The sequence below is a fragment of the Thamnophis elegans genome, chromosome 5 (genome assembly GCF_009769535.1).
Source record: "Thamnophis elegans isolate rThaEle1 chromosome 5, rThaEle1.pri, whole genome shotgun sequence".
NCBI classification, from domain to species: domain Eukaryota; kingdom Metazoa; phylum Chordata; class Lepidosauria; order Squamata; family Colubridae; genus Thamnophis; species Thamnophis elegans.
The window spans coordinates 7086309-7112659 of NC_045545.1; positions in this window are offsets into that span (position 1 = coordinate 7086309).

Sequence of the window (26351 nt, forward strand, 5' to 3'; positions counted from 1 at the left end):
GGCAAAGAAGGAACAGCAAAATATGTTCAGCAGTTGGACCTGGTGAACAACAGTTATTGGAGCTTCTTCTGCTTCATTTGTATTCCTTCCTTCTTCCTTTCCCTTCCCTTCCTTGCTTTCTTCCTTCCCAAGGACTTTTTACACTCCCTGGCAGTCTATTCTGCTAAGCAGCTTTAGCCACAGGCAAATAGATACCATCTTAAGATAGAAAGAAGAAGGTTCTCAAATGGAATAAACAGCGTTCCAGTTTCCCATCCTACAGTTCAGAAGATCTTCACCACAACAGCAGATTAGAGACCCAGAGGGCTTGGCCTCCGTCCTCTCTAACCACTGTATAAACACGCCCCATATTTTTTTCTATTATTCCACATCCTTATAACCTTATCTTCATCTGAACCTCAGCATATAGCAGAGCAGCTAAAGATCATCGTTAGATGTACCAGTTTTGAAATAAAATTTACCTCTTCTCCCAAAACAATTTTGGCCACGGGCACAATCTAGCATGATTCATCGAGGTTGCAAGTTGCTGATACAGTTGAGGGACCACTGTGTTTAAGTTTAAGTTTAAGTTTTATTTTATTTATATGCCGCCCTATTCTCTGAAAGGGACTCAGGGCGGCGAACAACTTAAACGGGAAGGGGAAACATACAAGTACAAAATACACATATTAAAATGACCAACAACCACACCTGTCGAGAGGGGAGGGGAGCTCATCAACCCCAGGTGTTGGCCACTCTAGGCTATTCTGTTTGTTGGGAACCACTTTATGGCCATTTTGGCCATATTGTAGGAAAGCCCAAACTTCTGGCAGAAGCAAAGGCTCAAAAACCTGACCATGTTTTCTGAAGGGCTTCTCAGATCTAATGTGGGCTCATTATAAACATGGGTTTAATGCTTTTTTTGGAGTGTAATGCTAGACTTGGTTTTAATCATTGGTTTAGTGCTCTTTTGAAGGACCTCTGTTTAAAGGTCTTAACTCCACCTTCTGCTCCATAGAAGGTAGATTTAAGCTAGGAAACAGAACTAGGTTTTTCCAACAGTTTTTTTTTTTTTTGCTGGTTTGCCAGCACAGGGCACAATATAGTTTTCCACAGATTTTCCAACAAGGGTTTTTACATAACCATACTTTCCACTGTCTCCACAGGACCATTTCCCCTTCCCTGCTATATTCCTCTTTCATGGCCATTCACGGGCTATTTCTGGATGCTCTTTTCTACAAGGAGTTGCTATCTTGCTGCCTGCTTCCATTTCTTTGCATCCCTAAGCAAGATCAAAGCTCTGCCAGAGCTTTACCATAATCCAGAAATAAATCTCCCGAGAACTCGAACCTGTACTCGGGAGTTAAGTAACAAATAATCAAGGACAAGTGTAAATAGATAAATTGCTTTTATTGAAAGACACCAGAACAGCTTTAACAACAAAGATCAATTACAACGGGTCTAAAAATCAAATTATACTTGTAACAAAGCCAGTGCTTAAATATTATGTCCCATATATTGTCCCCATATTTTACACACTTATGTGGCAATAGATTTCCCGGTATTCATTTCTCAGTCTTAGATGTGTAAAACACCTGCATATTGCTTCTGGCCCTGTCAACTTCAGTCCTCACACTATTACTCTGTTTTCCCTTTTCTTTTCTCCCTGGGATCTGGACATTGCTAGCTATTTCTCTCTTCCTTTTGTGCTGGATGGGCTAACTTTTCCTCTCTCTGTTTCCTTCTATCATGTGGAGCAGACAAAATTTTCCCCACCTTAAGGGGCATCTATTATTTGTTTGTTTGTTAAATTTATAAGCCCTTCCATCCTCTTGCCTGGGGTACTTCCTGACAAACATTGGAGAAGTTCTTGATATCTTTGTCATCAGTTATCCCTCATCCAGAACTCCCCCTCCTCTCCGCTAAATCGTTGGGGTGGTAATTTCTGTGTTCCTCTTGTTACTGAAACAATTGCTTCCCTCCTTTTCCCAGGTCAGTTTCCTTTACAGAGAAAGAATGAAGCTGAAGTGCACAAAGAGCAAAAGGGGCATTTTTGACCCAGGAAACAATGTCAAAAGACCAGGTGTATTTTTAGTGTAGATGGAATCCACACACAAAATGGGACCGATCTATGTAAGTACGGCAAACAGCCTGATAAACTTGGCATACAGCTTCTTAGACAGTTGGATTGAAGACAAGAACCTAGTAGAAAGCCAGGTGTTGTATCCAACAGCAAAAGAATGGTCTTCCTTTTGGCGATGGGTAGTAGGGCATTTACAGGAAGTTGATCCTTGAAGTTTCACAGCATATCTTGCAGTTTATGGTAAAAATGGAATGAGTGGAAACCAAGAAGTATCAAGAGAAGGTGCAAGCAGTATCATAAACAGCCTGAAATAGAGACATTTGAGTAGAGGCATGAATTAATTGAACCACAGCTAAACCTCAGGCCAGGTTTTGAGCGGGTCATTTATGTAGCAAAGGAAGTGTTGTTCTGCGTGATGTTTGTTCTTTCCATTCCTCTGTCAGATTATGGGTGATGAACAAAAGACAGGCGGAACATTAGTTCAGTTGCTGTTATAGTGCTGAAAAAAAAGTTCTGTGAATTGAGCGGCCTCTGTACAAAATAAAATGATCAGTCAGTCTGTAGCTCTGGAAAAAAAACCCACAGTGAATGAACAAATAGGCATTCTCTGGAATGTACAGAACTCCACAAAAAGAGATGAAAAGGGCCATTTTAGAGAAAAGGTCCAGTAGTACTAGAATGGCATCCAAACAAACAACATGGGGTAGTCAGTAATAAAATCCAAGCAAACTGTGTTTGTTAATCCTTGCAGTAATTCAGAGAGTGCAGTAATTGGCTAAGTAGTATGAAGCTTTGCACCATGATAAAAAATGTCACTTTTACATCTGTTGTAAATTGAGACCACCAGAAACTAGGGAAGAAGATATGAAATCCAATTTGGCAAAAAAGAAAAAGTGTTCTTCAGCTGTTGTAAAAGTTTAGAGAGGAGAGAAATTGGGTTATGATCTCTAACAGTTAACAGAGCTCAGGATGTTGTTGATGTTTCGGAAGGGAAGGTGGAGGATCTGAGATGGATATTGCCATCTAAAGTGGGTCAGATTCCCCACAGTATAAACATAGACTTTATATGCATGAATGCTTCTTTTCTCAAGCAATGTGAGCACTGCACAACCCAACTCCCAAGGGTTCAACATCCAAAGTGTCCAATTAGTTGACAGAGAAGGATAGAACGGAAGATAATAGGGATGACCCATCCATTCTCTGCCATGGTTCCTCAGTCCTCGCCTCAATCCCCAAGTGTAGTTGAATTAATACGGACAAAGTCTTTGTAATCCTCTCTTTTACCTGATAGCGCTGCTTCCAATTAGCCATTTAAGCCTCTTTTATTCCAACTGGCAACCTGAGCTGCTAACTGGAGATCAGCAACACACTTCCACATGGAATGGTTCCCTCGTTGGAGAAGAGAGGTCACCCATTTTGATTCACCTTCCAATTATAAATCCTGAGAGCAATTTGTAAATAAATCCTTAGGTCTTAGAGAGGTGTATAAATCATACTGAATAAAAAAGGCAGAATATTTGCCAAGATTCCTGTGGTTGTTGTTGTTGTTGTTTTACTTGTTTCTACAATTGCTGGATCTTGGGTAGAGAGGCACCCGAGAGCCCAATAGCAAAAGTTCTGCTTGTTCAATCTGAGTCAACCCATAATTCTGATTTTGGAATAAAGGGTCGGCAACCAATTTAACCATCAATTGATTTGCAAGAAGGTTGATAGCCATGGTGTTAGTCTTAAAAGAATTATCTTCTTCCATGGGACTGGGAATAGGAGTAGCTTGTTTTGCTGTCAGAGCTTTAACTCATGCACAGAAATAAATCTCTTTCTAGGAACTCAAATCTGCTCTCTGGAGCTAGCAGCAGGGAATCAAGGACAAGGTCAGATAGATAAGTTGCTTTAATTGTAGATTCAAAGGCGGTCAGACAACAAAGAAGTTCGGCTACTGCAGGACCTAGGAAGCAAGCCATATTGATATCAAACCATTATATTTAAACACTACCTCTTTCTCCCTGTGACCCGACAAAAGCGTGAACGTCATAAGCGCGCCGACAAAACCGCGGCACTAAAACCGCAATGTCAAAAGCGTGCCGACAACAGCACGCCGACAACAGCGCGATTTAAGTTAAGGTAAGGTTTAGGGTTAGGTTTAGGGCTAGGTTTAGGGTTAGGTTTAGGGTTAGGTTTAGGGTTAGGTTTAGGGTTAGGTTTAGGGTTAGGTTTAGGTTTAGGGTTAGGGTTAGGTTTAGGGTTAGGTTTAGGTTTAGGGTTAGGGTTAGGGTTAGGTTACAGCGCGCTTCTGTCGGCGCGCTGTTGTCGGCGCGCTTCAGGGCTCATTCTTCGCTCATTCGTCGCGCGGTTTTGTCACCGCGGTTTTGTCACCGCGGTTTTGTCACCGCGGTTTAGCCAGGCGTGCTTTTGTCGTTCACGCATTTGTGGTGGAACCCTTTCTCCCACCCTTATGTGATAACAGACTTCTGCATTTTGCAGCTTTGGGTATGGAGCAGTGGTGGGATTCAAAAAAATTTACTACCTGTTCTGTGGGCATGGCTTGGCAGGCATGGCAGGGGAAGGATACTGTAAAATCTCCATTCCCTCCTCACTCCAGGGGAAGGATACTGCAAAATCCTCATTTCCTCCCGATCAGCTGCGATTCGGGAGGCAGAGAATAGATGGGAGCAGGACCAGTCAGAAGTGGCATTTACTGGTTCTCCAAACTACTCAAAATTTCTGCTACTGGTTCTGCAGAACTGGTCAGAACCTGCTGAATACCACCTCTGGTGTGGAGCATTCCCTAAATATGGTTTTGATAATGGACCTATCTGGTCTCAAGTTCCTCTCTTCTAATTTTCCCAGGCTTGGCCCACCCAGACAGGGAGCAGCATAACACCTAAACATGGCCTTTCAAGCCCTTGCCTGTCCTCACCCAACCTCGCCCACATTAGTGGCAGGGTTTCTGATCCTTGTCCTACCCAAGCAGAATTCTAGGCTTTGCGGATATAGAAAGAAATTGGGAAAATCCATCCGTCATTTCCTTAGCAATTGCTGGTGTTGTTATTAAAGCAATCAAAGTCACATTTTTCTGTTGGCTCAAGAACTGATGTATAGCACTTTAACATGGCAATCTGATTAGGCTCTTAAATATCCCAATTCTAGCAACTATTTACCAACATGGACTTTAAACAGAATGAAGCGCAAATTCTTACCTGGTCATCGGTATACCTTTGTTCTGAATTAAGGGGTTCATTCTGAAATAAAGATAGCAGTTAAAGATGTTTTGTTGCGTTATTACAAATTGTGTGAGAAATATGGGCCACCACCCATATTCAGGGCTTCTTGACTTCCCACCAACACCATCCAAGAGTTGTTGGCCTTTTTTGGATCTTGCTGAGTGTTGTGGTCTGCCGGTGGCCTACAGAGCTGGCAGCTGAATCGGACAGTGAGGAGGTTGGGGAGGAATATGGGCCAGTCCTGGAGTTTGGGGAAGGTTCGGATGAGGGCTCTGAGTTGGAGGCAGAGAGGGGGCCAGGGCAATCTAGTAGTTATATGCTGCCTCTGGAGCCTGACATCAGTGAGGCAGAAGAATAGTGTGAGCCTGTTCCCAGTGTGCGCATGCGCAGAGCTGCCAGGAGGCAAGAACAGTTAAGACAAAAGGAGCGACTCAAGAGTAAAGCTTGGAGATGATTGGCCCCTCCCATAAGGCATAAAAAAAGGAGCAAACGGATGTGAGCCTTTGCAGGAAGAAATTGTGTTCATTCTGGTCGGTTTTAAACTCTGAAGCTCCTTTAGACTCTGTGCTCCATTTGGCTTTGCAAACCTAATTGGCAATGAGGTCTCTGGCAGCGTTTCAAGGGAGATAAAGTTGGGTGCTTATCAGCATTACCCTGAAAAACTGTGGCAAACTTCGGTCGGACTCTTCACAGACAGTTTGTGAATCATTACGGGCTGTGAATGAACCATAAGTCACAGCCATTTCAATAAAAGAGGGTTTTGGGGACTAAGCGTGTGATTTATGCTTCATCAAGAAGCCTAGGTCAGAACCCCGTGTTCCTTAGATATTCACTACTTTGTAGGACTTGTATAAGATGGAACTTGCTTATCCTAATAATTATCTGCTTCCTCCTGCTCTTTCAGTGACAAGTCATAATGTAGTGGAGGGATTGCATTGATTCAGAAGCTTTAGGTAAGTTCCCTCCCACTTTGCTCCGTATCCCACTTCCATAACTGCAATTATGAAAGAGCCGAGGTGGCACAGTGGTTAGAGTGCTGTACTGCAGCCACTTCAGCTGATGGTTCTAATCTCACTGGCTCAAGGTTGACTCAGCCTTCCATCCTTCTGAGGTGGGTGAAATGAGGACCCAGACTGTGGGGGCGATATGCTGACTCTGTAAACCGCTTAGAGAGGGCTGAAAGCCCTATGAAGCGGTATATAAGTCTAACTGCTATTGCTATTGCAATCTGGTAGCTGGGCTATTTTTTAAAAAATATTCAGGTTTATCTTTTTTTTTCTGAAGCATATTAGGGTCATGCTTAGAAATAGCTGTGAGGAAAATGCTGGGCTTTCCCTGCAGCAGAACAGGGATTAATAGTAAGGGTGATACGTTTTATGTTGGCACATACTTTCTTGCCAGCTGAATAATTGGTAGACAACATGAATGTGAGCAGGACCATTTATAACACTAGCACTTAGGCATATACCGCTTCACAGTGCTTTACAACCCTCTCTAAGTGGTTAATAATTAATTTAGATTAGATAATAATCTGGATCATTTTACCAACCTCAGAAGGATGGAAGGCTGAGTCAACGTTGAGCCACTGAGGATTGAACTCCTGGCAGTCAGCAGAATTAGCCTGCAAGTACTGCATTCCAACCACTGCGCCACCCACAGCTCCTTTATAGTGTATTCATAATCTATTTATTGCTCCATGTCATTTTATACATCCCTTAAAACACACTATGTGAGATTTATAATGCCCACTCTTATCTTTAACATCGTATTCCCTAAACATGAAAGCTCGTGTTATAAACAAGGCATACAAAACATAGAAAGAAAAATGAAGATAGTGGAAAAATAAGGAGGGAAAAGGAGAAGAGGAAAAAGTGCACGGCAGAGGGAAAAAGAAAAAAAAAACGCATTGATTTTGGAATTCTTTTGGTGCAGTAGAATACGCTAGTAACTTAAGGCTCAACTTTTTAGTTTTATATAATAATATATACTAGGAGAAAACTTCTATTTCAAGCAGTCCCAAGTTTAAGTGATGAACATAATCAAGTCTTTTGAGGTTGGAACATTTTGAGACTGGAACATTTTGAAAATCCTGAATATATAGGAGTGGTTCTTTTTGTTGGAAAAGTCATAATTCTTTTTTTTTGGGGGGGGGGGTTGACAAAAAGTCAAAAAGTAGTTCTTTCATTCTGTTATTACCATGGGGCATGCATAGATTCCCCATATAGAAAACATTTGTAGTGTGTACTGAATTCTGGGCAATTCTGTGATGGTGAAAAGGAATTTGAAGTTCAAATCAAAACTAAGAAAATAATTTGATCGGTGCTTTTTCACTTCTGGTTGCTCCGGTAAGAGTGTGAACTTGTTGAAAAGCAAAAGTGCACTTTAGTCTTCCTTTCATTTAATGCCTTGAGAAACTGCAAAAATCTAATCAGTAAGTAATGACTATGAAACCAAGAGATAATCATTGGGAGCTCACGCACCCATTATTGAATAGAGCAACAGATTGTGAAAATACACTGCTCTGGTGTGACATTATTACTCGAGCCTTCTTTGGAAGATAAAACATGTGCCAATATAACATTTGCCCCAGCGTGGAAATCAGCCAGCAGGTTAAAGTTCCTCTAGATACAGATTACTTTGTAGTATGGAGCCGCCCAGAGTCCCAATGGGAGTGGGCGGCATACAAATTTTATTAAAGTTAAAGTTAAAAATGTAGCCAGTGATTATCTTTTCTGAATGATTGTTTTTTTAAACCTTCCAGTTTAGCCTGTAACTCCAGCATCCCTCAGTGGTTTCCCACTGCAGTTACATACCAAACCTGATGCTCCTTGGTTTCACGAATCAATTAGAATAGAAGATGTTAATTAAAAGCATAAGAAGCAACCAGAACTTGGATAAGCAAATCAACGTGTTTGCTTATTGTCAGAAATAATGCCTTTTTCTCTTAAGGGTTGACAAAGAGATCTTTATAACTGAATGTAAGAAGCTTGAAGTAAAAAAACAACAACACATCCCTCACTTTCACAAAGCAGACTGAATCAGAACTTATACTGATGAGAAAAAGCACATACCCTTTTCTCCCGAATCTTATTGATCCATGTCTTAAGTATATTCTGTGGGAGAGAAAACACAAGTTCACAAACCAGGTTAGGTTGATGTAATGAATCCTTCCCACTTTTATCTGATTTGAAGAAAAATCTCCATTTGGTTTGTCGGTCTACTTACTGGAGCTGATGCAGCTCTTTTGCGTCTACAGTTTCTTGGGTTCTGTTAAAGTAAAAATATTATAAACATGAAATGAAACGAAAACAACAACCTTTTGTGTTTTAAATTATGCCCTGTGCATATGCAGCTTGCTCATCAAAACATCCAAACTAACTTTTCCCCTCCTGACCAATTTTATCTGAAAGGCTGTGGAAAATTTTTGGTACAAGGTACTTTTAAACAATGCTCACTCTATCAGAATAGGCACAACTCCAGCATAGTGAGTTCACAATATCTTGTATTACAGCTCCTAGAATTTCAAAAAGTAAACCAATAATCTACTCAGAGTATTGCAACCTAAATAAAAATACTGTACTAGGAAATCCACACAGCCACTAGATGGCAGCAAAGAGGCACGGGAAACACTACACTGTATACAAAGTTTTGCAGCCCTAATTCGAAAGGTTTCTAATTGATTCCATCTAAAAATCTTGCTACTCATTCTTCAGAAAAGGCTGAACAGTAGTGCCATTCATAGATTTTTTTAAAAAGCACGGGCTCAAAATAAGCGTAAAAGCTGTTGCAGAAAAAAATCCAAGACAGCCAATATTTTCTTTTCAAGTTTGAGAAAAATCATTCCTCAAAGAAAATTTAAAACCCACCGAAAGACACCAATTAAAAACAACAGCACAAAGAAAGATAAACATTTTGCTCCATTGTAATTGTTTCTTTTTCTTCAGAAAGGATTTAGAAGAGAAGTCCAACTCATAATGAAACAGAAATATTTTTAACCCCACTTTCTTATAGCAATAGCAATAGCAGTTAGGCTTATATACCGCTTCATAGGGCTTTCAGCCCTCTCTAAGCGGTTTACAGAGTCAGCATATTGCCCCTAACAACAATCCGGGTCCTCATGTTAGCTGAGCTTTGAACTGTTGGAGGAATAAATGAAAGCTACAGAGATCAACCACAGTAAGTGGATTGATATTAGGTGTAACTTCTGTCATTAGGATTATTATCCTTGAATTTATATAGAACATAAGAGACCTTCTTAGGATCCTTAATCCCTTCTATTGAGATGGAATCTAGGTGATTGACTAGAGCTCAGCGTTTACTAGCCGGATGCCCTTCCTGACTCCTATGTGGCGTTCGCAGCTGACATTTTCTCTTTGGGCCCTGATAAGAGAAAAATCTAGGATTGAGTTCTCAGTTTCCTGAGTGGGAGGCGAGTGTCTTCACCTCCAGGCCATTGCGTCACTCATTGTGATAGTTAAATATAATAAGGATTTCTAAGTGATGTGGTTGAGTGGTGTTGCAACTTTATGTTATTTGAGAAATAAGAGAAAGGTTTACCATTTCAAAATAAAACACTACTTATTTTATACGAACTATTCTGTACTTACTTCACCACAACCCTTAATGTTGGAGCCTCCGCTAGTTTGGGAGCCCTGCAAAGGATATAAGAAATGGATCCAATTATTTCTTATCGTGAGAGAGCCACTTAAATATCATAGTCTGAGGAGCAAGGAATTAAAATTAATATTCAAGGGTGCCTTACTCAAGATCACCCATGTTGACAAGAATAAAAGAAAACAGTTACTCTGGGAGAGTTTTAGAAAAGCTTTTAGGTTGTCCAGGCAGGTGATAGATAGATAGATAGATAGATAGATAGATAGATAGATAGATAGATAGATAGATAGATAAATTGGAGATAGATGAGAGATGGAAAGGTATGTAGGTATGTATGTATGTATGTATGTATGTATGTATGTATGTAGGTAGGTAGGTAGGTAGGTAGATAGATAGATAGATGATAGATAGATAGATAGATAGATAGATAGATAGATAGATGATTGATAGATAGATAGATAGATAGATAGATAGATAGATAGATAGATAGATAGATAGATAGATAGATAGATAGATAGATACTGTAGATAGATAGATAGATAGATAGATAGGTAGGTAGGTAGGTAGGTAGGTAGATAGATAGATAGATAGATAGATAGATAGATAGATAGATAGATAGATAAATTGGAGATAGATGAGAGATGGAAAGGTATGTATGTATGTATGTATGTATGTATGTATGTAGGTAGGTAGGTAGGTAGATAGATAGATAGATAGATAGATAGATAGATAGATAGATGATAGATAGATAGATAGATAGATAGATAGATAGATGATAGATAGATGATAGATAGATAGATAGATAGATAGATAGATAGATGATAGATAGATAGATAGATAGATAGATGATAGATAGATAGATAGATAGATAGATAGATAGATAGATAGATAGATAGATAGATAGATACTGTAGATAGATAGATAGATAGATAGATAGATAGATAGATAGATAGATAGATAGATAGATAGATAGATAGATAGATAGATGATAGATAGATAAATTGGAGATAGATGAGAGATGGAAAGGTATGTATGTATGTATGTATGTATGTATGTAGGTAGGTAGGTAGGTAGATAGATAGATAGATAGATAGATAGATAGATAGATAGATAGATAGATAGATGATAGATAGATAGATAGATAGATAGATAGATAGATAGATGATAGATAGATAGATAGATAGATAGATAGATAGATAGATAGATAGATAGATAGATAGATAGATAGATAGATAGATAGATAGATATATAGATAGATGATAGATGATAGATGATAGATGATAGATGATAGATGATAGATAGATAGATAGATAGATAGATAGATAGATAGATAGATAGATAGGAGATAGATGAGAGATGGAAAGGTATGTATGTATGTATGTATGTATGTATGTATGTATGTAGGTAGGTAGGTAGGTAGGTAGGTAGGTAGGTAGATAGATAGATAGATAGATAGATAGATAGATAGATAGATAGATAGATAGATAGATAGATAGATAGATGATAGATAGATAGAGGATAGATAGATAGATAGATAGATGATAGATAGATAGGTAGATGATAGATAGATAGATAGATAGATAGATAGATAGATAGATAGATAGATAGATAGATAGATAGATAGATGATAGATATTTTTTTACATTCAGAGCAGAAATAAACATTAATGCTAAATTTTAAAAAAATAGTTTACATCTGCCCACGAAATACATTATTTATACATTGCTCAATAGTTTACCTTTCCATACTGAGAGCTGCTCCACCCGGTACAAAAAATGCATTTAAAAATATTAATACATTTGCACAAAACAACTGAAAGTAAATGGATATGCTCACATTTCTTTGTGTTATCTATTGCTATATAGCACATTTCTTTTACACATATCATATAGTAACACAGTTTTACCTGTCCATATTGGCTGCTGCTCCCATAGGATCCGCTCTGCCCAGCCTGAACAAAAAAATACATTATAAAACATTTATTTATTTATTTATTTATTCGTTCATTCATTCATTCATTCATTCATTCATTCATTCATTCATTCATTACATTTATACGACTCCAATCACATGGTCAAAGAAACTTTGGGCTGCTTACAATGCATTAAACCAGTGGTAGTCAACCTTTTTCTACCTACCGCCCACTAATGGATCTTTCTTGATGGAAAAATTTCCTTACTGCCCACCAGTTTTTGCGCAAGTTCGGAATATTTTTTAGAAAGGAGGGTGGTTTTTTAAAAAAAAGAAATGTACGTACATTTATCTTTTTATTTCTACTTTATGCAAGTTTATAATGTTTTTAATTTTATGAGCCAGACTAAACACTGCTTTCTCCTCCTTTATTTTATCCCCTTTTCTTCCCTTTTTTTGTTAATTTTTTTGATCTTTTCCTTTTTATCTCCTTTTTTTTAACCTTCCTTAGGGCAACGTACAAAAATAAGGCTGAGATAGTTAGCCCACTTATTATTATTAGCCAACAATTCTCTCCTGCCTATAACTTTTCTTTCTCCTATTTTGCAACTGCTCTGTTCGGCTTCTTCCTGTCCCTGCTATCCCCTCCTCCCCTTCCCACGTGTTTGCTTCTCCTATTTTGCAACTGCACACTCGCTCAAAATGAGGTTAATCTCCGAAGTCCCTACCGCCCACCTGGAATCCCGAAACGCCCACTAGTGGGCGGTAGGGAGCAGGTTGACGACCCATGCACTAAACATACAAATATAAAAACATTAAAATTAACAAGACTTCGATAAAGCTAGGAACTCAGTACATTTGCCAAATAGAGGCAGGAACCCCTCTCTTACTTTTATCAGCTACCTCCAATGTAACCCGCACCCCCCCTTAATATAACTACACAAACCTGATTTTTATATTCTGAAACAGAAAAGCCTATTTTATCATGTTTAAAAGCAGCAATAAACCGAAACGGTGGTTTTGATCTATTATTATAGCACATTTTCTACACGTATCATATAACAAAACAGTTTTACCTGTCCATATTGGCTGCTGCTCCCATAGGATCCACTCTGTTAAAAAAAAAATACAGGGGGAAAAAAATTATAAAACAATACATTTAAGCAAGGCAGCTTTTTTATACTCGGAAGCTGAAATACATAGAAATACAAATGTCTTTTTTTTGCGATTAGCTATTACTATTGTGGCACGACATAACCGCAAACGTCAAAAGCGCGCCGACAAAAGCGCGGCGCTAAAACCGCAATGTCAAAAGCACGCCGACAACAGCGCGCCGACAACAGCGCGCCGACAGAAGCGCAATTTAAGTTAAGGTAAGGTTTAGGGTTAGGTTTAGGGTTAGGTTTAGGGTTAGGTTTAGGGTTAGGTTTAGGGTTAGGTTTAGGGTTAGGTTTAGGGTTATGTTACAGCGCGCTTCTGTCGGCACGCTGTTGTCGGCGCGCTTCAGTGCTCATTCGTCACCGCGCTTTAGTCACACACACTTTTGTCATACGCGCATTTGTGGTGGAACCTATTACTATAGCATATTTTCTATACACATGATATGGTAACACAATTTTACCTGTCCATAAGAATTGCTGCTCCCATAGGATCCGCTCTGTCCAGTCTGCATAGCAAATAGATTACAAAAACAATTAATATAACTGCAGAGGAGTGCTGCAAAATGCTCATTTTTTATCTATTATTGTAGGCTTTTTTTCTACACACATTATATGGTGGAATTAGTTTGGATTCCTAGAAGGGAGGGGTGGTATTCCAGGAGAGCAAGAGAGTTGAGATAGTTTGCTTGGGAGGAAAAGGTACAAGAGAGGTCCTCCCTAGAAGTTCCCAGACAGTGCCTATTTTTAATGATGCAAGTACTCTGCTTTAGTCTGGCAAGATTCTGTCTGTAGGTGAGGAACAATGAAGGAAACGGCTTAGAAGTTTTTCTGCGTATCTTTCTTTGGTTTTGGGAGCCTGACATTATATGGTAGCAAAGTTTTACCTGTCCATATTGGCCGCTGCTCCCATAGGATCCGCTCTGCCCAGCCTGTGCAGAAAATACATTATAAAACATTTATTTATTTATTAATAATCATCTCACTGTCCAGAGAGACTTTGGGGAACTTACAATGCAATAAATAAACTTAATAAAAAAAAATAAAAAAAAAATAACCACACAAATATGAAAACATTAAAATTATGGCTTTGGCTTTCCTTCTGGCAGGGTCTGATGGTCCCTCACTTGGGAATCCTGCCAAGGAATCTTTCCTCCTCTAGTCTGGATTGCTGGCATTTCTACCCAGACAGGTATGTTGGGGCTGCATCTTGTGTAGATGGTTTTCCAGAAACAAGTTTTGAGAGGATGGTCATAGTAATCAAGACCTTCCCTAGGACAGTTATGTGAGGATTGGCAATGACAAGATTGAGCTCTATTGAATCTGTGGGGCTGATACTTATGGCGTCGTCTTCTGCGGCAGTACAGAAACATGAGCTTCAGCATGTCCTTATTTGTCTGTGGGAGTCAGTGGTGGGTTTCAAATTTTTTTAGAACTTCTTCTGTGGGTGTGGCCTGCTTTCTGGGTCCACTGGTGGAACCTCTTCTAACCGGTTCGGTAGATTTGATGAACCGGTTCTACTGAACCGGTACGAACCAGTAGGAACCCACCTCTGTTGGGAGTGTATTGGCCGTCTTCCTGTATGTGCACTACAAAGACCTAGAATCTGTCATGCGCAGGGGAGGGCATGTCAAAAAAGTCAAATGGTGGTTGTCACTGTGCAGTTGAAGGCTTCCTACCTTTGATTATAAAAAGGAGCTTGTCTTCAAACTCTCTTCTTGATCTTTTTTCATTGCTCTAGAGCAGGTGTGTCAAACTCGAGGGGCCGGGTCCAGCCTGCAGGGTGCTTAGATCCGGCCCACAGGGCCACCTCGGTAACAACAAAGGACTGGCTCACAGTGCCACTGCAGCCAAAACAGAACTCAGTTTTCACTGGCAGAGGGTTGCAGGAGGCCGTCCCAGCTGAAAACGGAGCTCTGGAGGCCATTTTCGCTGGCAGAGCTCTTGGGCCACCACATGGGACCTCTGACACAAATGACGTCGAGCTGGCCATGCCCACCCTAGCCACATCTACTCCACACACACACACATCCCGAAGTCAAACACAACCCTGATGCAACCCTCAATGAAATTGAGCTTGACATCCTTGCTCTAGAGCCGAGGTGGCGCAGTAGTACTGCAGGCCACTTCAGCTGACTGTTATCTGCAGTTCAGCGGTTCTAATCTCACCGGCTCAAGGTTGACTCAGCCTTCCATCCTTCTGAGGTGGGTGAAATGAGGACCCAGACTGTGGGGGGCGATATGCTGACTCTGTAAACCGCTTAGAGAGGGCTGAAAGCCCTATGAAGCGGTATATAAGTCTAACTGGTATTGCTATTGCTATTGCTCTAGTGGAAACTCCTCCCCCTTATTAGTAGGCCTTAGTTGCTTTCACAAAGCCTGTGACTAACACTAAGCTTTCCAAACCAGGTTTGCATTTTCTACTTGAGGATTTTCTTCTCTCCCCTCCTGGACTGTCGGATTCAATATCTGACCTCAATATCCACAACAGTTGCATAACCTCCCTGCTTTGACTTGATCTACGTGTAGGATTTCTCTGCTCGTCTCTGGCTATTGACACATGTTGCCATAATTAGATATGTACTGTATTTAAACGATAGTTTTGCCTGCCCATTCTGGCTGCCGCCGCCATATGATCCGCTCTGTGCAGAAAATGTTTTAAAATTACAACTTTTATTTTACGAAGATAATGAAGATAATACAGGAGGAGAGAGAGAGATGCCCTCTCATGGCCTCCTTTATGTAGACAGCTTCTTAAAGTGGCAATAACTCGGCTTCTTAAAGCAGCCATACCTCTGCTGACTCATCGTCATTTCAGCATCTTAAGTGACAGCCTTACATTGGCTGGTTAGTTTTAAATCATCATTACCCTGACAGAAGGGACCTCGGAGATCTTCTAGTCCCTCCTGCTCAAGCAGGAAACTCTACGCCATTTCAGACAAATGTCGGTCCATCTCTTCTTTAAAATCTCCAGTGTTAAGCCACCCACCACTTCTGGAGGTAACTCATTCCACTGATTAATTGTTCTAATACATACATATATCGTTGTAACATGTTACATATATTTTTAAATCAAAATAATATTTACCTGTCCATATTGGCTGCCACTGCCAAAGGATCCACTCTGACCATACTATGCAGAAAATAATCAAAAATTATCCAAGGATGACCTTAAATATAATTGTACAAAGCTGCTGTACCCTCCTTTTGTCTTACTTCTATAGTATTTTATAGCAACTTCTCTTTCCTAATTTCTATGACATTCTCCTTTAGTAAGTCATACAACTGGTAAAAAAAAGTATTCACTCCCTACCAGTGGTGGGATTCAAATAATTTAACAACCGGTTCTCTGCCCTGATGACCAGCTGGGAAGGCGGGGATCAGTGGTCATGTGACTGGGTGGGCATGGCCAACTCAACATCACTCAGATCAATGGGCGCTTCGCTTTAGCTGTTACAATGGAAGAAGAGTGAACTGGAGAGGCAGTTTTGTAAGCAGGGCAATAAAGATTAGACTAGAAACAACACCAGAATGTTTCCTTCCTGCCTTCCTTACAGGAATAGCCCTGTAAAGTGGGGAAAAAACAAAAGGAGATTTCTTCCAACAACCGGTTCTCTGAACTGCTTAGAAAATTAAGAATTGGTTCTCCTGAATAGGTGCGAACCGGCTGAATCCCACCACTGCTCCCTACGTATATTAGCAAGATCCATACAAAATTCTAACATTGTTCAGAGTATCAAATAGTGCATACTTTTTCCCCGTCAGAAATGTACAATTATTTATAATATCTATACCAAACAAGATTTTTACCTTTCCATATTGGCTGCCACCACTGCTGCTGCTGCTGCTGCTGCTGGCATGAGATCCACTTGATACCCACTGTACAGAAAATGTATGAAGTTAATATGTGCAGTTAATGTTTTTCTTGAATAAACAATGACTCCAATACCCACATGTTCTGACCCCCCTCCTCCGTCCGGTAACGAATGCCGAGACAAGCTTAACTGGAATGTACTTTATTAGCAAGAAACCAAAACCTCGGTGGCTGAAAGCCAAGCTAACAAACAGATAAGGACCTTGGCAGCAACTCAGACAAACCTTGGCAGCCATCCAGCCTGCCAAGCTAGTTACAAAAGTTCTCCAACTTTTAGCCAATACGTTGACTTCTGCAAGAATGGCGTGTGCACAACTAGCCTTTTTATAGTCTGGAGAGGAGCCTAATGACCACCAGCTGAGTGCAATTACTTCCTGTACTAGCGCAACTATTCCTGACGCCTATTAGCTCTTCGGTGCTGGGCATCCAGGAATAACTCACTACTGGCGTCCGGATCACACTCCCTTGTCTCCTCCCCACTAGACCAAGGCTCAGGCGCCTCCTGGTGGCCAACCAGCCTCTCTGCACCCTGCTTGGTGTCAGAACCCTATCCAGGGTCCTCCACATCCTCCAGAGCCGACTCAGAGGGCCCCTCGCTGTCGGAGTCTGGTGGCAGCTCCAACAGCTCCTGCTGGGCCACAACACCCACATATGTCACGTGCGTTGTCTATGTAAAGAACCCTATCATTTGTGTATAGAACTAATCAACAATAGAGGGCAATATTGGCTATGATTTGAGGTTCCTCAAAGGAGAATGATTAAAAGCACAATTGCCTTTATCCCACCTAAATGCCTATTTTGCACAGAAATGATGTAACTAGGAGCTGTTTAGAACATCCCAGCCATGGACATGGATAGAATGAGTCTGAGTCCCATTAGTATCTTTTTTCCTATCAAATTGTACGATTACAGGAGGAAAAAAACATATTTACCTTTGGACAGTTGCTACTGCTGATTATTTTACCAATAGTGCTCTGTAAGGGGAAAACACACGTTCAAATGTAATGACAACACACTCTTTTTGGGTTTGCGTTATTTTTCATGAAGAACTACAAGTCTTTCCTTTTCAAGACCGACAAAGATCAGGCAACCTAGATCAACGGTCGGCAACCTTAAACACTCAAAGAGCCTTTTAGATCCCTTTCCCACAGAAAAGGAAAAACCAGGAGCCACAAAATCAACTAGGGGTCGAAAAGCTCAATTCAGTTGCGTGCTGGCGAGTGTCGTACATGGGCGGTTATGACACATATTTTGAGCGACAGGGAGCCGCAACAGAGAAGTGAAAGAGCCACATGCGGCTCCGGAGCCACGGTTTGCCGACCTCTGACCTAGATTAATAGACACAACTATTCCCTCAACAACATTATGGAAGTAATTTGCCATATTTTTCCATCATGCTTTTCAGTTTAGTTTTCACTAGTGGTGAAAGTGACCCTGGTAGTTTCCCATTGATGTATGAGTCAGCTTCATTTTACTTAGGTTGCATATTTAAGTTTTATCTTTCTTCCTTGTTAAAATTGAGACTTTTCAATCATTGCAAAATAAACTACACCTTCGTGATCTGATTCAGTGTACTTTCTAGATCAGTGGTTCCCAAACTTGGCAACTTTAAGACTTGTGGACTTCAACTCCCAGAATTCTCCAGCCAGCAGAGCAGAGCAGAGCTGGCTGGAGAATTCTGGGAGTTGAAGTCCACAAGTCTTAAAGTTGCCAAGTTTGGGAACCACTGTTCTAGATCATCCCTTCCACCTACAACATATAGCGAAAGCTTTTAATTATGTTTTATTAGCTACACGAAGGGAGGTAACATTTTTGCATGGCTCCATAAAATATTTCCATCGTTACTTGAACTTTAACATGTTTGTTAATCTATTTGTTAACAACGTTAACTAGTTTAGCTTCATTTGTTAAATAATAGTTTCCAAGTCACTTGTGGTAAGTTGGGCAGCTATACAAATGTGATTAATACATTTTAACAGATTGCAAATAATACATTTCCTTAGTGACTTACAGTTTCCAATACTAGATGCACAGTTATTCTAAGATGGCTGAGAATTAGTTTAAAATAGCATAACGTATTTGAGAATGCACAGACGGAAAATAACGGAAAGTTTCCTTTGACTGAAGCGATTGCATTTTATTTAAAATGAAAAGTGAATTATCGTGCTCTTGCTTAACATTCCAACATAAGCTGCAATGTTATAGCATTTGCCATTTCAAACAGCCAACGGGAAATCTTGTCAGATTAATCTAAGTGCCATTTAAATCAAAGTAGGTGGTTTAGAAAAAGGGACCTACCCCATCACAAGGATTTCTGATCCCGTGAGAATACGAACCACCCTATAGTAAGGCAAAAAGAAACAAAGTTCATATGGCTATTTCTTTTAAAGAGAATATAGTATCTCAAACATTGCTGTACAGTATATTGATCACAGTGCTTCTATTGTGAAGCCAGTACCCCAGCCTCCATGTGGCATGAAGAAGCTGGAGATGGCTACAAATTGCTAGAAAAATAATGCCCCCCTGTGGTCTGTAGATGAAGTGACACCAGTGGTGAGATTCAAATAATTTAACAACCGGTTCTCTGCCCTAATGAGCGGCTGTGTGGGCGTGGCTCAGTGGTCATGTGACTGGATGGGCATGGCCAACTCAACACCACTCACGTCAATGGGCGCTTCACCTTAGCAGTTACAATGTACTAAGGGTTAACCGGAGAGACAGTTTCTGTAAGCAGGGCAAAAAAGATGAGGCTAGAAACAACAGCAGAATGTTTCCTTCCTGCCTTCCTTACAGGATTAGCTCTGCAAAGTGGAAAGAAACAAAATGAGATTTTTTTTCCAACAACCGGTTCTCCGAACTGCTTAGAAAGTTACCAACCGGTTCTCCCGGATAGGTGCGAACTGGCTGAATCCCACCACTGAGTGACACCCATCCCCTCTTGGTCTCTTCCCCCTTCTTACAGTAAAGAAATGCAACTGAAGACAAAGTTCATTTTGTTGTTCAGCCAGTTATCCTGATTTAAGCTGGATAGTTTGGGTTGTGGAATGTGGGAGAGTATATGTAAAAGTTATCTGTAGGATTAATTGCTCTCATTAAGGGATGCTGCTAAGCTGTTCCTAATGAGAAATCTTGGAACCCCCACACATATCTCTGGCAGAACAGTAAATCAATCTCTTGCCAAAGGATTTTGAAATCAGGCTGAGAACCCATGGTATATAAAAGCTTGCTCCCAATGGAGGTAGCAACAAAAATTAACTGCAAAAAACCCCCAAAACCATTTCAAGGAGATGAAGTTTCACTGTTTTTTAAGCAGTGGAAGAATCCTATGAATAAACATGTGGTTGATCAAGCCCTGTGTAATAGAAAGCATTGAAAAATAATTCTCAAATTTGTGTGGATGTTAGGAAAAAATTCTCTAGCAGGCACTGATGAGATCCCAACCAGCATTCATTCATTAGCTGCCAATCACCAGTGGTTAAGTGGGTCACACCAAAGAATAATGTGTGTGTGTGTGTGTTTGCACATGTACATGCAACCTATAACAGAAGAGGTTATTTTTCTTGCTGAAAAGATGTTCTATATTCTGAGTACAAAATAGGCAGATACATGAAACAGATACATGAAACTTAGTTGTCTGAAAACAAATAATGGTTTATGAAGGAAAGCTTACTTCACCTGATATTACTAACAAAAAGGCTTTGGTTACAAGGCAATTTGGTCATGAGAGTATGTGCTACATTTCCAAGGGGAAAGTGTGGGATGCCCTAACTTGTTCCCATGCTCATATAGATCGAGAGTGGTAGCTGTGAAGTTCTGGAGCTGCCAAAGCTCTTAACTTAAGTCAGGTTGTTGGGAAAAAGAAATAAGAAAACAGAATACTTATTTGCTTATTTATTTGTTTACTTTCTATCTGTTGACAAGAGCAATAGAAAATAAACCCACCCTTCCTATAAAGGAATAACATTCATCCATTCATTCAGTGCAAACTGAATCTTTGTAAAATGAGCCACCTTTTTAAGCAACAGGTTAAAATGATGGAATATTAAAAATAGGTCAACCTGATGATTTCCAAAGATTGCTGTGATAAACTATCCAGAAAGGTGAATAGTTTTTTAATAGTGTACTATGGTTGGTCACACGGTCAGCCAGACGTTTAGACTGGATTTGGGATTTTTAGCCCCCCATTGAGTTCTTCCCAAGGACTTGGAAGTGGCAGATGTGGATGTTTACTTGTCTTAAAAGTAGTAGTGATGTTAAAATCATTGCGGACTGTAAGCTGTTCCAAATAAGATTGCCTTTTGCAATTGAATGGTAGTAATGATGGTGTTCAAACGGTGCTCCAGATGTTTTGAGATTGACCCAAGGTGCCTATTATTATTATCTTTGCTTTTGTTTGCCACAGTTGTTCTAATTGTTATTGTTCAAAAAGTACAAGGAACCAAGCAGCAGTGTTTGCATTTTCTGAAACAGATTCACCAAAAGATTGATTTTACCTGGGAACCATAGCCTTGCTGGGATGAACCACTCTGCAAAGAAAGAATTTTTTTTTTTTTTTTGTAAATTGGCCCTTCAAAAATGCACAAAATTCTTAGTACAAATAAAACAAGACAATATGTTCGGTCCTTACCTGGCTACTTCCAAAACCTTGTTGAGATGATGATCCAGCCTTTGGGAGAAACGATGAGTGGAAACATTATAAATATGGATCCTATATGAGTACCAATGATTATACAATATGTCTTTTTCATGAAGATGCGCCTATGGTTTTGGCAGGAGGTCTTAAAACAGAATTAAATTCAGCCAACTTTGGATGGGCTGCCTTTTTATTAACACCGTAAGAAAAGGATGGGTAATTTTGGATTCTTTCTCCAAAATATTCAAAATAGCAGAGCAAACCGTAAATGAGTTTACTTTCTTCCACTTAAACAAGACAGTTATATCATAATATTCAAGCAGAGCATGATTGTTTTCTAATTTGATGTTATCCCGTCAAATAATTTTTACACTCTTAACTTTAAAGAACTTATTTCTTCATATTGTAAGAATATGCTTTCTCATATAAGCAACCTGCATTAAATAAATGTCTCTTCCTAAACGAGACCGGGAAAAATGGATTGACTATATTCAAAAATAAATATGGGTCTAGGAAATTTCAGATAGCTTATGATTAAGACCAGAAATGATACAAATTGTTTATAGTTAGCCTAGCAAGGAGGAGCTAAGCTCAATTCAAAGATGTTATTAACTTTCTACTTTTTCTTTAAGTACATCTTAAACTGTTTTTGTTAAAGATTTATACCTTGTATTGGTTCTGGGAAGTCAGGGTGGGGGAAGGTTGGGGGGTTGGGGGGGAGGGAGTGGATTTTACTAAAATGGAGGAGGGATGTTGGATGATTGTACATGTTTACTACTTTTTTTTTAATGTATATTGAAATGGAATTATAAATACCATCAACACAAAAGGGAGTTTGCTCAGAAGCTGAAATACACCAAGTGAATTAGAGGAAGAGTGGGAAGCAGAGGAGAGAAGAAAGATAGGAAGAGAGGGATAGGAGAGAGGGTGAAGGGGGAAGATGAGGTGTATAAGGAGGAGTGGTAAGGGGAGAGAGGAGAAGCAGAAAGGAAGGGGAAGTAGAGTAGAAAATGATGGAGGGAAGACAGGATGTAGAAAGGGGGAGGAGAGAGGAGGAAGAAAGTGTCGGATAAGGTATAAATATGGTGTATGGAGAGCAGAAGAGCCAATAACTGTTTTTTTTTCCTTTGGTAGTTGATGGTAAGATGAATTGATGTAAGTACTTAATAATACAACATGATATTGACTATGTAATAGTATACATGTGATTATATGTATGAAAATGGAAAATAAAAACTTTATATGGTGAATAAATGTCTCTTCCTCTTTCATGACTGCATTTTAAAAAGCCAGACTGAGGGTACATTAGCTGCTAATGTTTGACCAATAATTTCCAAACTCGCTTTGTAATTTCGTTGTATCTAAGTACAATGACAATAAAGATTATACTTGTAAGAATCGCCTGCCATATTGTCTGAATATGAAGCTGTGGCTTCTCCCAGAGTGAGGCACATTTAAACAAAGCTTGGAATTTGGAATTGTCCTGCAGACGGGACATTTCCAACGGATGCTTTTGTGCAAATGATAAACCAAGATTGCTATTTTGTCTAGCTCTGTCCTGTGCAAAAATGACTATGCAACGTAACAACCTAAAATACTAGCTTGCTTGGGGGGAAAATATTTGGAGCATAGAGAAACTTTATTCCAAAATTTATATTACATCAATCCTTTATTGGGATTTTGTGATTTTTCTTATGGCCCCAAAGGATATCTTTGGTTTTTTTCCTTGTCTTAGGTTATTTATTGAACATATATTAACTATATAAGTTTATCTGTCCACCGATGGCTGACTGGGGCACTATTAGAATGAAAACGTATGCATGTAGATGATTTATATCTTCTTCAGAGCATCCAAAGATTTTGAAACGTATTTAGTGGGGAACAGGTTCAAAGAGTGTTTCTGCTGAAGTTCTTTTTTTAAATTGTGCAATCATTCTTGTTTTATTCATAAAGCTTTACATATCAGATGTTGCTGTTTTCTGCTGGAATTTTCCCATGTTTTTCTACTGAGTTTGCCTTTTTTCCCTTACATTTCTAATTTTCTATTCAATAGGAACAGTACGCCTTTTCACTATATTAAAAGCCAATGCTCTGAAAGCAACTGAAGTATTTTAAACATGAGAGACTCTTTACAAGTTTTCTAATCCATTTAACCGTCTATGACAATACATAGGAAAGAACAATTTTGGGGGGAAATCCTGTCAAAAATGAAATAGTTTTGAAGGGAGTAAAGACAAATAAGGGAACATGGTAGCAATCACCAGCAATAACCTTTTTCTTTTTACTTAATATATTTTGTTGTATAATTTCACATAATAATAATAAAAAAATCCAATCAACACAGTTCTCAAATGTTAGAGCATAGAATTTTACACAATCCTGTAATGCGGCCAATGCAGATTTGTTTAAGTTCAAAGGAAAACAGTGCCTTTATATTGTGTTTAACATTTTTCCTTGCCAGCCCAAAAAAAGGGAATGGCACAGTCTTGTTATTCAGTTAAAAGGTTGGGAATGTTTCATCTAAAGCAATTTCTCAAGCACACATTACAGAGGTGGGTTCCTACAACGTCGCACCTAGTCAAATCTACCGAACCGGTTAGAAGAGGTTCCACCAGTGGACCCGGAAAGCAGGCCACACCTACAGAAGAGGTTCCAAACTTTTTTGAAACCCACCACTGGTCCTTGGATATGATTATTCTACACTATCATGCTCCTATTTATAAAACTCAGTGCCTCTGTGAAAGGTAAGGATGACTACTGCGTTTGTGGTGCAATCAGAACATTGTGTGTGTTGAAGTTGTTTTAACGCAAACCAAAGATGCCTTTTGAAAAACAAGTTTGCATCCTATTCTTATGCATGCCAGTGCTGTGTGTGGGGTAATTTAAGGTGGTTCTGACAAGTGTTGCGGGCGTCTTCATATCCGGTCACATGGGCGGCAAGCCACTCCCATCCAGTCACATGGGCAGCAAGCCACTCCCACAAAGGAGGCCACACCCACAGAGTAGGTTCAAACAATTTTTGAAACCCACCACTGACACATTAGCAGTGCCATCTCCTGTTTTGTAATAGACTGGTGTTGCTTTTTGGATGTTTAAGCACTAGATGTCATAGTGATAATTATAGGGAAGGAAATCCAGTAGTTCAAAAACCAACAGCTGCTAAATCCATGTTCATCTTGTCACTGGTTTCTCAAGGCAAAAGAATTTGGCAATTAAGGAAATTAGAAGCACGTCGTCAACGAGTTTAGGGTAGGAATGGGCACCAGATACCTTCCTGACATCAAAATATGCAACAACAAGTATTTGAAGAGCCACAATTTCTCCTTAATGATAAATAAATCTTACCGGTTTACAAGGATACTTGTCAGGGGTATTTCCCTATGGGGCAAATAAATAAATAGGCAAGTTTGTTAATTGATTATCAATTAATTAAAATATTAGTATTTGCACATTACAGCTTAAGTTGAGGGGAAAAAATGCCTCAACTGAAGAAAAGACATTTCATAAACAGAAATAGGAGTTCTTCAGTCAACAGATGGATTCATGACTCAAAATTGATTATACAAATTTCTGTTTGAATATGATGAATTTCCACACATTACAATAATCAGAATGGATAAAAGCAGGCATTCATCAGATGATAGAAATAAAGAGCTGGCTCGTATGTAACTCTAAAGAATAGTTTAATATAATGAAAACAAACCACAGCAAGTTTTCATATTCTCTTTTCTTTTTGTAATGTGGCTGAGGGGGGGTGGAAGGCAGATGAAAAAAATTCCTTCTTTTTTTTAATTAATTGTTGCTTGTGATATCATTCAAACCTAACAATACTGTAAGCTAGTTATACATTAAAACAATATTTTTAATTAATCAAACATAATTCCAATAGCAATAGCAATAGCAGTTAGACTTATATACTGCTTCATAGGGCTTTCAGCCCTCTCTAAGCGGTTGACAGAGTCAGCATATCGCCCCCAGAGTCTGGGTCCTCATTTTACCCACCTGGGAAGGATGGAAGGCTGAGTCAACCCTGAGCCGGTGAGATTTGAACCGCCGAACTGCAGATAGCAGTCAGCTGAAGTGGCCTGCAGTACTGCACTCTACCCACTGCGCCACTTCGGCTCAAATTCAAAGAAAACATGTATACGTTTTGCTGACTTCCTTGCAGCCATGTTGGATGAGTAGGACAAGAGAGTAGATTTACTCTCTTAAGATTATACGCAAGGTTTCCCAACGTGAAACTGAACTGCAGCTATTACATTAAAATTGTATTTTTGCGTAAAGTAGGGTAGAGTGGAAAGTCCTCTCTTCACAAGGAGAACGTAAGAAACACCTTAGCAGGTTGTAGTTGTGAGGAAAGATACGAACCTGACCACAAGGATTACGGCCAGTTGATACAATAGATCCACCGCTGCCAAATGTAGATGATGATCCAGTAGAGGGTCTCCCTTCATCAACTATAATCGAGGTTCCACTACTACTACCCGAAGAAGGTCTACCGCCACTAACTATAATCGTTTCACCCTGATGAAAATAATAATAATAATAGCACTACTAAAGACATCATTTTCGTATGAAATGGAACACATTTCTTAAAATAACCCTAACGTCTACAAATCCTGGTGTGAAAAGGGTCACAGACAATATAAAGACAAAGGAGGAGAAAAATTAGCTTTCCAATTGCTAAAAGTAAAAAAAAATATTTAAGCAAATAGGAAATATCATAAAATTGTTGTTCAAGAAGGACATTATATGTAGATGTTTTGGAGATGGATGGATGGGTTGGAGGGTGGGTAGGTGGGTAGATAGATGATAGAATAATAGATAGATAGATAGATAGATAGATAGATAGATAGATAGATAGATAGACAGACAGACA